At 42.8% G+C, this 14,008-nt stretch overlaps 2 long non-coding RNA genes across 10 annotated transcripts in view; one reads left to right on the top strand and one right to left on the bottom strand.

Moving 5' to 3' along the window:
* The window catches only part of LOC135278644 (uncharacterized), a 24,141-nt gene extending 10,133 nt beyond the window's left edge, over nucleotides 1–14,008 (bottom strand). For 5 of the 8 annotated variants that reach the window (XR_010346090.1, XR_010346094.1, XR_010346095.1 and 2 more), the window contains exons 1-7: nucleotides 13,746–14,008; nucleotides 9,738–9,892; nucleotides 7,355–7,486; nucleotides 4,772–4,922; nucleotides 4,044–4,183; nucleotides 2,926–3,088; nucleotides 1,478–2,474 (exon numbers count right to left, since the gene is read on the bottom strand). This is a non-coding gene — a long non-coding RNA (uncharacterized LOC135278644). Of the gene's footprint in view, nucleotides 1–1,477; nucleotides 2,475–2,925; nucleotides 3,089–4,043; nucleotides 4,184–4,771; nucleotides 4,923–7,354; nucleotides 8,324–9,452; nucleotides 9,595–9,737; nucleotides 9,893–13,745 lie in introns of all 8 variants that reach the window. The other 3 variants (XR_010346092.1, XR_010346091.1, XR_010346093.1) reach the window with 3 other exon arrangements.
* LOC135278645 (uncharacterized) lies at nucleotides 5,712–13,999 on the top strand. 2 transcript variants are annotated; one of them, XR_010346098.1, is made up of 4 exons: nucleotides 5,712–6,167; nucleotides 9,537–9,612; nucleotides 12,792–12,865; nucleotides 13,868–13,999. It is a non-coding gene; the product is annotated as an uncharacterized LOC135278645 (long non-coding RNA). The 2 variants fall into 2 exon arrangements; XR_010346099.1 differs by lacking the exon at nucleotides 9,537–9,612.

Below are 14,008 nucleotides of genomic sequence, written 5' to 3'. Positions count from 1 at the left end.
ACAGATTTAATTATCCATACCCAGCTGGGTATTTTTAAGACACCAGCCCCGCAAATACAGTGGAGATGAACTATCTCAGTATTTCCATTGCTGCTCAGCTTGTTCTAATGTAGCCAAGGAGCTGCAAAGAAATTATTTTGACCGTAAACCCTTGAGGGCTAAGATTATCTTTATGGGCTTAGACAAATACACAAACACATTACCAGAGCTTTGTTTTTAAGTCCATCAGAGCTGAAAGGTAAAATACGTCAAAAGACAAGTACTTTTCCTTGACTTTTAAGTCAAGGAAGGTTTTCTTCTGTTTCATCTAGAAATCCAGCCAGAGTAAATAACTTCTAGACTGCAAATAGTCACTAAACTTAAAACTCAAGGAACCCTTGGCAACTCTTCACCTGTTTTTTAAAAGCATTTTATACTAACTATAAAGGAAAGCATTTCTGTATTTGGCTTCTTCACAGATTATTTGGCCATCTAACCTAACAAAACCCTGCGGTGATACTGTTGATCACATCCAGTTTTGGAAAGCCACGCTGTGTTGAGAAGAGTATTTCCAGGCTGTGAGCCATAAAATGAGCCTGTTCCTGCTGCAGCTCATGAGGCTTTTGCTGTGAATTGGAAAACGAGGGCAGGCCCACATCCAATGCAAGGTCCCAAAGACACTCACACACATTTCAAACCAAAACCCATCAGCTGTGAAAACAAAACATTTGGGGGAACTCCAGTGAGGGAGGAAGCTGCCAAAAGAAATGATTCTCTGTTTATGCGGAGCTCTTTGCATTCCTTGTTTTGCTCCATGGGCTGGCCCAGGGCAGGACAGGTGAATGCAGCTTCCTGGGAGGCAGTGGCAGCAAGCAGCTGAGTGACAGAGCAGAGCCCTGGCAGCATCCACGAGCCACTTCCTTGGCTTTGCTGCAGGGTAAGGTTGCAACCCAACATTGCAGAGCTTGTTGCAATAGACCCCCTCACTCTATTCCTGAAGGGCACGTTTCCCCCCAATAATCCCAGCAGCTGGGTGAGTCCCCAGCACAATTTGTGCCTCTGGGATTCCTGCAGGGATCCTGTCCCTGATATCTCAGGGCAGAGCTCTGTGGTGTCTTCATCACCTGCACACTCACAATTTTCAGCTCAGGTCAGTGCCACACCAAGCACTTATTTACAGTCAGAAAGGAGGTGTTAGAAGGGATGGAAGGCAGATGTTTATCCATTACCAGTGATTTCATAACAAGAAAGTCACAGCAAATCATGACTGGATTATCTCAGCTGCCAGCAGCACAGCCCAAGCTGAGTTCCCTCCACTCAGCACACTCACAGTACTCAGCTGAGCCACAGCAAGGTAAAACTGCCATGACTAGGAAGAAATGCTTCAGAAACATACATATATACATATATATATATATATATATATATATATATATATATATATGTTGAGGGTCTTTCGCCTTTTGAAAACTGGATTTCAAAAGTAGATACCACATACCTTAAAAACCTCTGTGCTCCTTGGGGCACAAAGGTTCAGTCTGTGAAATCATTCAGCTCCATGATATGACCACTGGCTGACCTTTTGGCTGGTGCTGCCTGTGTCAGGATAAAGCACAAATCCTTCTGCAGCTACACAGCTCTGTCAGCACTGATACTGCTGGGTGAACAAATAGTGTCTTAATCTGAGCACAGCCTAAAGCCTTTCTATTTACTTCAGCTAAAGCTTCCTGCACATGAACATTTCTGCTCAAAAGATTAATATCTTGTTAGATAAATATCTAGGATCACCCAACTCTTACACCCTGCTCACTTTTTCTTACCCTTACAAGACTTACAAGACTTTTGCACACTGTAACAGCTGAGACTCCACCAAAATGCAGAAATTAGGTGAGAAACTTTGGAAGCCAAGTTGGATATTACACCTTCTAGTGACATAAAGATGAGAAAAAGAAAGAGGTAAATTCAAGATGTTTTACAAGAACTACAAATTCTCCAGGTCAGTGTAAATACACATTAAACATACACCAAACCTCTGCTCCAGGCTGTCAGAAACAGCAAAGTAACCTGACAAGAATTTTGGAGAGCTACATGCTTACCAAAGAGTGAACAGTATTTGCTTGAAAAATGAACATTCTCCACAGTAAGAAAGTGTAATAGCAGGTGTCCTACAGGCAAAACACATATTTGTCTCAGCTATAGCAGAACTCCATCTGGGGATGAATGTCATCAGAGTATTCAAAGGGCAATAAATCAAAGTTTTGCTAAGTGCACCAAACCAGGATTACCATATACTGGAAGGAATTAGGTCTGTAATACATACATATATTTGAATGTCTGTGTGCAGGTTTAGGTAGGAGTGTGCATTCATTCATGGAATAGAATAGACCTCTACATCCATACAGATATGGAGACTGCAGGTCTGAAGCAGCACCATGTTCAAGGATTACCTGATTAGTAGGGTTTTTAAGCAATCTGCTTCTCATTGCATTCCTTCCCTGTGAAAAGAAAGCAGAGATTTGTCAACGCCTCAATAATTCAGTCTTAAAAGACAATTCCCACAAAATGCTCTTCAGGCATGAATTCTTCACAATCCCTGTGTGGGGGATTGGGTTCTGGGATTTCTTCCACCTGATGGTCTCCTTGAAGACAGGGAAACAGCATGGAAGAAAAGCTGAATAATGTGGCTAAAGTAAGAGGAGAAACCTGACAAAGAGCCCTCAGAAGCTCTGAGCTCAGATCTCCCCTTGGTTCACATCTCCACCTGTTTGATGCAGTCCACAGAAACACCTCCACAGAAACAGGTGAATAATCAAGCACAGGTTCACAAATGTTTGTTTCTTAAAGAAAACAAAGGTAAGTTTCCAACCCTAAAAACTCCAGTAAGAAGTTCAGAGCTCAGAAAAACCCAAAATCAAGGACAAGGAACGCAAGATGTTTTCTTCGGACCTGTGGGGACCTGTCAGCCTGTTGCTCTCAGGAGGGTGCAGCCATCAGCCAGATTTACCAAGAAATCATGAGGTCAGAGGGAATTTTCTTCTCTTTCCATGCACTCCATCATGAGCAGTGAAAGATCTCTGGGCCTATGGAGGCTGTTACAACAGCGCTGGCTCTAAGGAGGAGCATAAATAGAACCAATAACTCACTAATTTCTATCTAGTGGGATGCAGGTGAGCAGCAGCAGCTGCAGGGTCACACTGCAGACACATTCCCCAGTTGTTGTGTGCTTGCAAGTCATGCCCAAACATAGAGCATCACTGAACTGCTTTGTTTGCATGAAAATCTGGAGTTAAAACCACTATGTGACCTCAAGGATCACACACAGCCTAAGTCAGACCCACAGCAAGTCAGGATTACAAACAAGGAATGCAGACTACCCTTCAGGCCCCTTCTTTGATTTGCGAAGTGCAAATGAAGCAGAAGTTATTGGGTTTTTCCTACAAATCTTGCCTCTGGAACATTTTTTAAATTTGGGGAATTTCCTGTATTGCATTTTAAGAGCCATACTCTGGAGACCCTGGCAGTCAGCTGGCTGGCAATCTTACCTCTCTCTGATTGAAGGGGCGACTTCAAGAGAAGGAAAGAGGTTATGAAACCTATTTTGATGTGCAACGGGTTCTTTTCTGAGTGAGGCAATGATGGCTCTGTGGATCACTGTCTCTAACCTTCAAAAAGATTCAGTGTTGAAGAAAACTGACTCACTTTTAACACAAAGAAACTTAAAATCTAAAGCAACTTGCTGAGTGGTTGCACCCAGCTTCTCCCAGCTGTTTTTCCTTGTGGCAGACCCAGTGTTAAAATTCCCAAGGGCAACAGAATCAACCTGATTCCTTCAACTCTGGTGTTGCTCTTGTTCTTCCTGCAGTGTTGTTTTTGATGCTGGGAATCAGAGACCAGCCTCAGGGACATATTTAGCAGAGATGGAGCATTGCTGATCCGTACTCAGACTTGAATCTGGGCTGGCATCAGCACTGGTCCTGTTTGGGTGGGGCAGGAAAGCTGGCACTGGCTTGTGGAGAGAAGGGAATTCCTCTGTCAGCTTGGGCAGATGCAGCATCAAAACCCACCTCAGGAGCTTCAGTTCTGTAATACTGGGGCTTGGCTCAGCTCTTTCAAAACAAAAAAGTGCCTCCTCAGCAGGCTGGAAGTGGTGCTTGGAAAGGGAGTTTGGACAAACCCTGTGTTCACATCTGCTTTTCTTTGTGGACTGTGAGAGATAGAAAAACAGAGCTGTGAAAGACACATTATAGGAGGACCCACGAGGGGTAATTTTAGATTATTAGCTTTAAAGCATTTATAACATAGTGTAGCTAAAGCTGATAGATTAAGAAACACTTATAGCATATTGTAATTAAGAAATAATCAACTTCTGATTGTGACAGCGTGACTTATAACATCTGTATTGTCTCACCCTTCTCATAAGACTAAAAATAGAATAAATTTTTTTAAACGCCTCTCAATTACCCATCTCTAAGTAAAAAAAAAAAAAAAAAAAAAAAAAATCCAACATTTCTTCATACCAAAAAATCTCCTCCTGCTGCTATAGCCCTCCCCCAGACCCAGCCCTTCCCCTGGTTAACTCAGACATGCTGAATTCTTTGTGGGAATCCTCAAAGGGCTTTAGTGCTTTGTCCTGCTAATGATTTGCAAGCATATTATCACAGCAATCTCTGCTATCCCCATGCAGCTATTGTGCTCCCTGGAGAACAAATGCCTGTGTAGCCGTGCAAAGCAAGCACAAGAAAACAAACAGATTACTACTATAAATATCCAGGACATATCTGATTTGCCGTACCTGCAAACAACCGTTTTCAGGACTGTGTGTAATTATTTCTGGAAGAATTTGATTCACTCTCAGTGTGGCCACAGGTGGCAAATTGAGCCTGCAGGAGGCATGGCAGCCTGGGGAAAGCTGCTGTGCATCTCAAGTGTCCCTGAGGCAATTTCTGAGCAAGGAAATAGGAAATTAACATAATAAATAGCCTATGTATATTTTAAAAATATTTCTGACTTCCTTCCTTTAATATCTTGCAAGGACAACGAAGTTCCTGTTTCATAAGCAGCTGCTAAGAAAGGGCTCTCTAAAGAAGAATCCCTTGCTTGTGGACACTTTAGAAGTTTTAAGTGATAGAAACTAAACAGCACCTCTTCCATGTGACAGAGGGGCAGTGGTGGGAAATGTTTCTTAAGAAGGCACCTTGAAGAAAAGAAAGTATAGTTATGTACAGAGCTGAGCACTCTTTGGGTATTCCCTGCCAACAGCTCTTGGGCAATCCTAATAACCCTTCTGTCTGCACAGCACCTCACTATCCTGAATTTAAATAAAATCTGCATATCTATCAGCAATCAGCAGCACAGAAGCACTGGCAAACATGATGAGCTCTACAGCAGCCTCACCGCTCAAATAAAGATTGCAATTTCTCTCTGCATTCTCCTGTTTCAGCTGATGACAGTGAGTTCAAAGGTCTGATGTTAAAAATGCACATCTACCTCATGACATTCACAGCCAAGCCAGAGGTGCTTCCCCAGGTCCACTCTGAACCTCTGTGGAAGGTGTCACATGGGAGAAGGATCTGTGTTCCCTGCAGATGTCCTTTACACAGCTGGCTGCTGGGGAGTAACAGCAGCACATTTTTGACACCTGGATGGGAACCTGAGGTGGAAGGAAGTGTGTGAGGGGCTGACCCACGTTCCCAGCCTGTTCACTATAGGGCAGCGCAGGCCACAGCCTTGCATGGGACTTCTCACCCTGCACCTCCTCACCTCTGAAGGAGGTCAGCAAAACCTTCCATGTGACCACACTACAAACCTGTCTGGGGAACTGAATTTTTCCTTCAAACACAGTGAAAAGAAATGGGAGCTGTAAATGGATATTGCCGCTGGGATGGTCAAACCACCAGCTCAGGGAAGCTGCTGGTGATTTCTGTCTCTGGCCCCAGGTGAGACCTCCCAGAGGCACAGGCTGTCCTGTTGCCTGGAAAGCACTCAAGACATGGCTGGTAACAGAAACTGAAAGCAGGTTCAACGGAGGGTCTGAGGGCAACACCCTTCAAAGAACCTTGAAGCTAAATATTTAGCTGCTAGTAACAAAGAAAAAGAAAGCAAAACCAGTGATAATTTCACTGGAGGAAATAAGCATTGTGTTTCTGATAAGGAGTGTTTTCGCCCCCAAAATGAGTGTTACACAACAGGTAGGATTTTCTCCACCAATCTCTTTGACAGGAAAGTTTCAGCAGCCTGAAAAGCGCTCGGTAAAAATTATGGCAGGGGTTGCGTGAAAAGCCATTAATCAACTCTTTTCCTTCCAACCGCCAACTTACAAGAAACCAGTGCCTGAAGATGAGCCAGATCCAACCTCTGCACTGACAAAAACACTCTGGAGTGGCTAAGGCTGATGCTGGATGGGCAGCTGAGCCTGCTCCTGGCCAGGGAAGGCTCATCCTCACCTGGCACTGGCTCCCACCTCTCCTTGCACTGCCCTGGGCTTGTGGGCTCTTCACTAAGCCAGTCCTTGTGGCCAGCCCAGTGTTTTGTGGGAGTAATGAGCTGTACTGGCTCTGATGAGCACCAGAGCTGATCCAAGGAAAGCAGCAAGACATGGAGTCAGGAACAAGATGGGAAGGAGGCAGAAGTGGAGCTTTTTTCCTCTGAGAAGGGCTGAGCACACCTAACACCTCGCTGCATCTCCTAATCATCTCTCCCCATTTGTGCTTTGTCTGGATAGATGGGTATCAGATCCTACCCAATTATCACATCCTGCTCCTGCCACTGACACCAGCAGAGGGGGGAAAGTTATTTTTGTGAAGCCATATCATCATCTCCTGGTGTTTGCCTTTCACAAGACTGCATCTGCATCATTAAGGTCAATTTTTTAAAATTAAGCCCTTGAGTCACACACCAGAACAATCTCAGTGCTGGGAATGGCTCTCTGCTGCCAATGTGATATTTCTTCTTTAGGTGATTAAGGACCTAATTGTCCCAAATATGTTACTGGACAGGAGCCTTAGAGAAGACAAGGAGACCAAGTTCACCTGCCTCCAAAAGTCACAAAAAGGGACATATTATTTTAAGCCAAGGCAAATCCCTTGGTAATTATTTTAATTAAGTCAGTCATGGAGGTATTTTTACAATCTAACTGTGCTGAAGAACTATTTTAGTAGCTGATTGCAGTCATCAATTATTTTTCAAGTGCCCTTTGGTGATAAGTCTTCCTAGTTATACAGAAATTACTTTTCCATTTATTCTTTTAATGTAAACATTCTGTTGCAACAGTTCCAATTTTTTCTTAACCCAAACCCCACAAATCCTTAATCAGCTTAACCAGTATATACCCAAACCCCAGAAATACCCAGGAGATTAAAGAAGGGCAAAATCTTACCCAGTCAGGCAATATTGGGATGAAACATATACCTCAAGCTGTACTCCTGCATATCTATTTATGTCCATGCAGCTTTAATAAGGGCCCAAACATTTTCCCCAGCCTTCTCCATGGCAATCTCATGCACTGATTCTGCCAAAACAAGTTTCCAGCACTCATCATTAAAAAGTTTTGAATTTATTTTACTATTGCAAAATACTTTACAGGCAAGTCTGGATTACTTTAATATCTGGGCTTATGTTTTGAACCCCCAGCACATACTTTTGATCCATTTCCAGTCTTCCCTCCGTCACCATAAAATCTGATTTTTTTTCTCTTTTTCTTATTACATCTACAAATCTTCATAAAATGAAAAAAGGTCATCTATATCAAGACCATGTCATCATATGGACATTTTCTTTGGCTGAAAAACTGTTTTAACTGTTTCCTTCCATACTTCTCTGCCCTTATGCAGTTTGTTGTGATTTTAGTTGTGTCCCTGTAGAGGTTTGGTGTTGCTGCTGTGAAAAAACTCCTAGAAAAGCCAGAATCAACACAAACCTTTTAAAAAGTGGGGGTTTTACCCTTCCTCTGTGACTTGTCCTTCCATAGTGTCTTCCCTGACCACTGTCCTGGTCCAGCACAGCCAGGACAGGCCATGCTCTGCAAAGGACACCTTGGGACAAGTGGCTGCAGGGGGCTCTGGGGGGCTCAAGGCTTGCCTGGATCTTTGGGATTTGCAAAGCCTCAGATCCACTGCAGGAGCCTTGAGCTCACCCCTTGTGCCTCCTCTCCCTCCCTGGGAAGGACCTGGTCGTGTCTCCTTTTCCCAGTTCAGAAACTGTGGCTCCACCAAAGGAGAGTGCAGAATTTGAGGGGCTTGTGTTTCCAGCTGTACAAAGACCCAACAACCCTCAAAGTCCACCTGGAATCCCCCATCCAAAGTGAAATGGATTCCTGAATCCTGTGCACTCTGTTCTGAGGAGACACCTGGAACAAAGAAGGATGATACTTTGATAAGCTTCAAAGCACCTCTGTGCAATCTCATTCCTTCCAAGTGTTGACATCTTTTATTTTCAGATGGCCTTCATTTCCATTGCCTGAATCCCCTTTCTCGTTAATGGATTACTTAAAAACTCTGTGACCAGAGCACCACCACCACTGTGGTGGTGTTCAGACAAATAAGAGTAATGACTGAACAAAGTTGGAAACAAGTTGGGAATGTTTTGCCTGCTAAGATATGAAAAAGTCTCCGGGGTTTGTTTGGTGGAGCACTCCTGTATTAAGTTACATCTCATGGCTAGCTAAAAATTAATGGAAAACGACAAGTGGTTACCCAGAATAAGAAAATTGATTGCTGTGTAGCAATCACTAGCTCTTAAACCAGCAGGGTTTTTAGAAAAAAAAATTATGTTCTCTACTTTAAGATTTTTTGCATTAGGTATTTATTGTCAGGAGCCTTTTCCAACTTCTTTTCCAAATAAATAAGGAAATCCTGCTTCAAAAAGCCCAGGGAGGTATTTGTCATATGACTTTTATTCCCAGACGGTCAAGTTTTTGTTTTGGCAATCAACGTTAACTTGAGCCAAAGTTGAAAATTAGTGAGAAAAAGCAACAAAATCTCAGTCCAAGAGTAAATATACTGCAGCTCAATGAAGTACACTGCAGTTTGCTTTTAGTTAAAGATTGTTATAGTTATAAATGTCTTTTTTCAGTTAAATATTACACAACTTTGGAGTAGGAATGATGAAACTGAAATGCATACAGACCCAGGAGACTGCTTTGCTTTCTATTCTTCCTTGAGCTCTTTCTGTTTACTGAGTTTCAGTGCTGTACGAGCACAAGAAAACATCTTGCATCTGGCAAAATTTGCCATCTGTTATCAGCTCCAGATCAATGGAGTCTCTGTTCTTGTGGCAAACTGGGCTGGGAATGCTCTCTCTGGCAGTAGCTATGGGGAATTTCTGCTCCCTGCCCTGTAATCACCCATTTTCAGGACAGAAGGCAAATGCCTTCACAGTTAGGTGTCACTGAAAATACCAAGTGGTCACCAAAGATGCAGATACACAAAATTCTAATATAATGCCTGCAACTGACATTTATACAATGGTGTATTCACCATAGCCAAGGTTTCCTTCCAGCTTTGCTCCAACTGATAACCCAGCAATCTCCACCAGTAATTCGAGTTCCTCCTGTCTTGCAGGGGTTCCACTGACTTGTGTTTCCCACTCACAAACCTCTGGACAGTCCAGTCTTGTAGCCTAGATGAAGATAGACAGGTGTGTGACAGATGTTTTGCTGAGAAGAAGCCTCAAAAAAAGTAATTTCTCTGCATACACTGAGAACTGGCACCCTAAAGAGAAATATTTGTCTTCCATTTTCAGTGGAGTTTAAAAGCACTTACCTATGGTAAAGAAAATCAAATTTCATGCTTCAAGGCTTAAGATGATTGCATAGTAAGGCTTTGCTGTGTGCCAGGGACAATTCTTCCTCTCTGAAATGTTGTGGAGGCAGATGGATGCGTTATGGATCTCCTCCCAGCTCCCTCCAGAGCTGAGACTGCCATGAACCCATTTCAACATTATCACTTTGTTAGTGTAACACAGAAAAAGACTTAAGAGCATCTATAAACATTCCCTTTGCTCCCCTGGCCAGGGAGCATCATCTAGTGCTTCACACAAGACTGGTTGTGTGAACAGGGAATTGCCACAAGGCCAGGTCCAGCTTTGGAATCTGCAGCTGAAAGGAGCTGCTGCTTCTTCAGGGATCTCTGGGGAATACAGGAAGGCAGAGCCATGTATTCCTTACAGTGAATACATATATTACTGCAATTATAAAGTTGTTTCAATTATTCCAAAATGACGTATTTAGAAACTTTTCTTTAACTGAAATCTTTCACTCTAAGACAAACAGAAATGTTGAAATGTGAGACCTTTCTGTCAAACAGAAACTCTCTGTTGTGGCATTCCATATCGTAGTTAAAGCAATGACACAGAAATGATTTATATTAAAAAAAAACCCCACTGTGAGAAGGAATCTTGAGTCAGGGCACCTTAATGAAACCAAGTGTACTCATTCAGTGAGTAACACGTGGGTGCTTTCCTGGGATGTGCCTCCTGACAATCCTGGTGCTTGAGAGCTAAAGAAGTACTAGTGTTAGGACAAGGGGGAATGGCTTCAAACTCAAAGAGCACAGAATTAGATGGAATCTTGGGAAGGAATTCTTCCTTGTGAGGGTGGACATGCCCTGGCACAGGGTGCCCAGAGAAACTGTGGCTGCCCCATCCCTGGCAGTGTCCAAGGCCAAGCTGGATGGGACTTGGAACAACCTGGGATAGTGGAAGGTGTCCCTGCCCATGGCAGGGGTTAGAACTGGATGAGCTTTATGGTCCTTTCCAACCCAAACCATTCAGTGATTCATTATACAATGACAAAAAAAAAAACAACTCTCAAAGAGTTGACACAAAAACTCTCAAAGAGAGATTTCATAATGAGCACACTGAAAGGACAATGTACTTTTGGAAGTGCCCCTGTATAACTGACAAAAGTTAAGAACAAGCTTAAAATATATACTGTACATTAACAGGAAAAAGGTATTTATTTTAAGTATTTTCTTAACCAAAACTGAGAGATACAAAGTTAGATCTGGAGTACTGTTTCTACAGCACTTTTGGACAGTATTGTGGCATGTCCATGCAAGATATTGCCTGTTCTGTTAATCAAATCCACTGCTTGGGGCATTAAAAGAGAGATGCCAGGTCTGACTAATTTAATTCATAGGTGTGTTACACAAACAACCATTGCAGTTGTTTGTGTAACACCACAGGCTAAAAGGGTATTTGCAGTGACAAATAGATCCTGATCCCACAGCAGTACAAATCACAATGAACTCATGGATTTGAGATGGTTTACAACTGACAGTAAAAGATGAGGTTGGAATCTGGCACAGGGACCTCAAAAGAATGAACAAACCACAGGAGCCAGATGTGATCTGTCCAGCACATGTGCAGGGCTCAGGAGAACACTGCAAGCTTAACCCTGTGCTGGCTGCTTAACTGGGGGGCTCAGCAGGCTGGGGCTCTAAGTGTGGCAGTGCCCCAGAGATGAACTGGGAGGCTGCAGAGGTGGACAGGAACTTCCCCTTCCTTTCAGGAAGGAGACAAAAATTTCCCACTGTGCTCTCAGAGCCAAACAGTCAGCAGCTGCACTGTGGGAAGTGATAGCTTCCCACAAACAAGCAAGCACAAAGCAAGAGCAGCATTCAGGTGGCTGCTGGGGGGAAGGAGGAACAGCTTCATTCCCTGTCTGCAGATACAGCACTGTAATTACATGCTGTGGTGAAAAACACAGCCCCCTTGGCTGCTCAGCAGAAAAATCAAAGTCCAGAGCTGCTACGTACCAGAAAGTCAGCTCTGCTTTGTCTGCCTTGGAAAATATCCTCTCTGAAAACATCTTCATCACCCCCATCCCTGCAGTCACTGAGGAATGGGAACTGAAGGACTTTTTCAAGTCACTCTTCCTTCATTTTTACACATTTCCAGAGCCATTGTCCACTGCAGGGGACAAGTGTGGCAGGTCCCCTGCCAGGCGTTTCCTTGACATGCCAAGTGACACATCCTAAGTCCACAGGACAGATTAAGGTTTATCTCGAATTAAATGGCTCACTGAGTAAGCTTTAATAGGATGAAGGAGCCAGGAAGTGTCACAGGTTTTGTTGGGGACATGCCCTGGTCTAGCACAACACAAACACACATGACTTGGTTCTGTTTAAAAGCATGCTAACACCATTTGTTCCTACTGGTGTCAATGCCCCAGCTCTACTGTGGCAAAATTTCATCAAAACACTAATTTTCAGCTCTTGGAACCTTTAAAACAAATTATTTTCAGTATAAATTTACACTTATTAGACTTATTAGAGACAAAAATTAATTCCGGAAAAGGGAACATTGAAAGTAGCAAAGATTTTCCAGTGCACTCAATGCTGGAAATAGAGTTTCACTTTTGGAATATCCTATGTCAGTGTGGGAATAAAAAACCTGTTTGTCATTGTATAATGAAATGTTTAGATCTTAAATCTTCATGAAGATAGTGAACTCATAATTTTTTGAAGAGATGGATTTGAGTGTGCTCTTCCCATTGCTCTTTTGAAATATTACTTCATTTATTTTGCCTTGCAAGACTGGCACTAATTAAACAAGTATTAAATCAGAAATGCCCATGGAGGATTTAAAATGATGGGTCAGGGGGACACAGACCATGCCTGATAGAGGGCAACAAAATGAGTCTTGAAAATATCTTTCCTCAGTTGGTATGTTAAGCTACAAAATAATTGTGTTAAAAAGAGAAAGCCAGGAAGGGGCCAGAAAAACACAGAATACAAATTAAGTCCTGATTGTGAACAAGAGTGCTCTGTGGTACACTGGCTCTCTTTCACTTTTGTTTCTATTCTTTTTGAAAGGAAACTCCCTGAAATGGGATGGGACCTCCCTAAACAACTAGAATGAACAGAAGCACAAAAACTCCCTTCAGCAGGTAGGGATCATCATCCAAGTTAGTTCTCCATCTTTTAACTGATTCTAGTTAGCTTGCCACTTTTGAACTGATTCTTCACATGACTCTATCAGATGAAATTTTGTTCTTAGGAATTTATGAACCCTGATAAAGCAGAAAGAATCCAAAGTGTCACAATGACTTTCCTGAGAAGTCATAGGAGGAGACCATGAGCTAACTTTTGAAAGATGTTAATCTTCTCCATCTGACATTTGTAATTTGGAATTACCCAGATCTGAACTGTTTTGGCACACAGATTGAATGTCTCAAAAGAAAGAGACAAACAAACTGTCTCCTGCCACATTGAACAGGGATTGGGGGATTATTTTGCTACATTTTGATGGAAGAAAAAGCAATTTTCCTCTAAATGGTTGAATACAATGCAGTTACACCTTCTAAAGATGACCTCAATAGTCAGGGGAGATTAAGAGATCTTGATTTTAATTTTCCCCTGTAATTATACTGTGAACTCCCACCTGCATTCAGGTGTTGAACAGGAGACAAAATTTCATCACATGCTGCAGCCAACAGCATGGAAGTGACCTAACTCAAATGTCTGCACTTGGATTTGAAATCCCAGTTTTCCGTGGCTGCACAGTCAGCAGAGGTGCTACCTCTGCTGATGTAAAAGTGTCAGCAGATAATTATGGATTTGCTTATTTGCTTTAGTCTGTGTGAGGTGAAGGAATCAGAACCCCAGGGAAAGTTAATGGACACACCCTAAATATGGACATGCCTTTGGAAAACATCTATCTGGGTGGAACAGTTTGGAGAAAAGCTTTCAAGAAGGAGCCTTCGAGGTTTGAAAACCAAACAAACAAACCCTAAAGTCCATCAGATAAAGAAAGCTCAAAATGTATACCTGATGTCCATGTACTGTGGCAGTAATCATGTCATGACCAGGGTGTAGAAGCACTGGCAGCACTGGGAAGGAGCACCTGGCACTGATTTTTTGCTCACAAGCACTTTTCTGTGATGTTCCAGCTCCACAGGAGAAGCTGCAGAGGACAGGAGATGGATAGGACAGCTCAGGGAGGACATGGACCTATTGGAGTGAATCCAGGTGATGCTCAGAGGGCTGGAACACCTCTCCTGTGAAGAAAGGCTGAGAAAATTGAGTTTGTT

The sequence above is a fragment of the Passer domesticus genome, chromosome 11 (genome assembly GCF_036417665.1).
Source record: "Passer domesticus isolate bPasDom1 chromosome 11, bPasDom1.hap1, whole genome shotgun sequence".
NCBI classification, from domain to species: Eukaryota; Metazoa; Chordata; class Aves; order Passeriformes; family Passeridae; genus Passer; species Passer domesticus.
The sequence above is the reverse complement of the archived record's forward strand: the minus strand, read 5'-3'. Positions and strand labels throughout refer to the sequence as shown.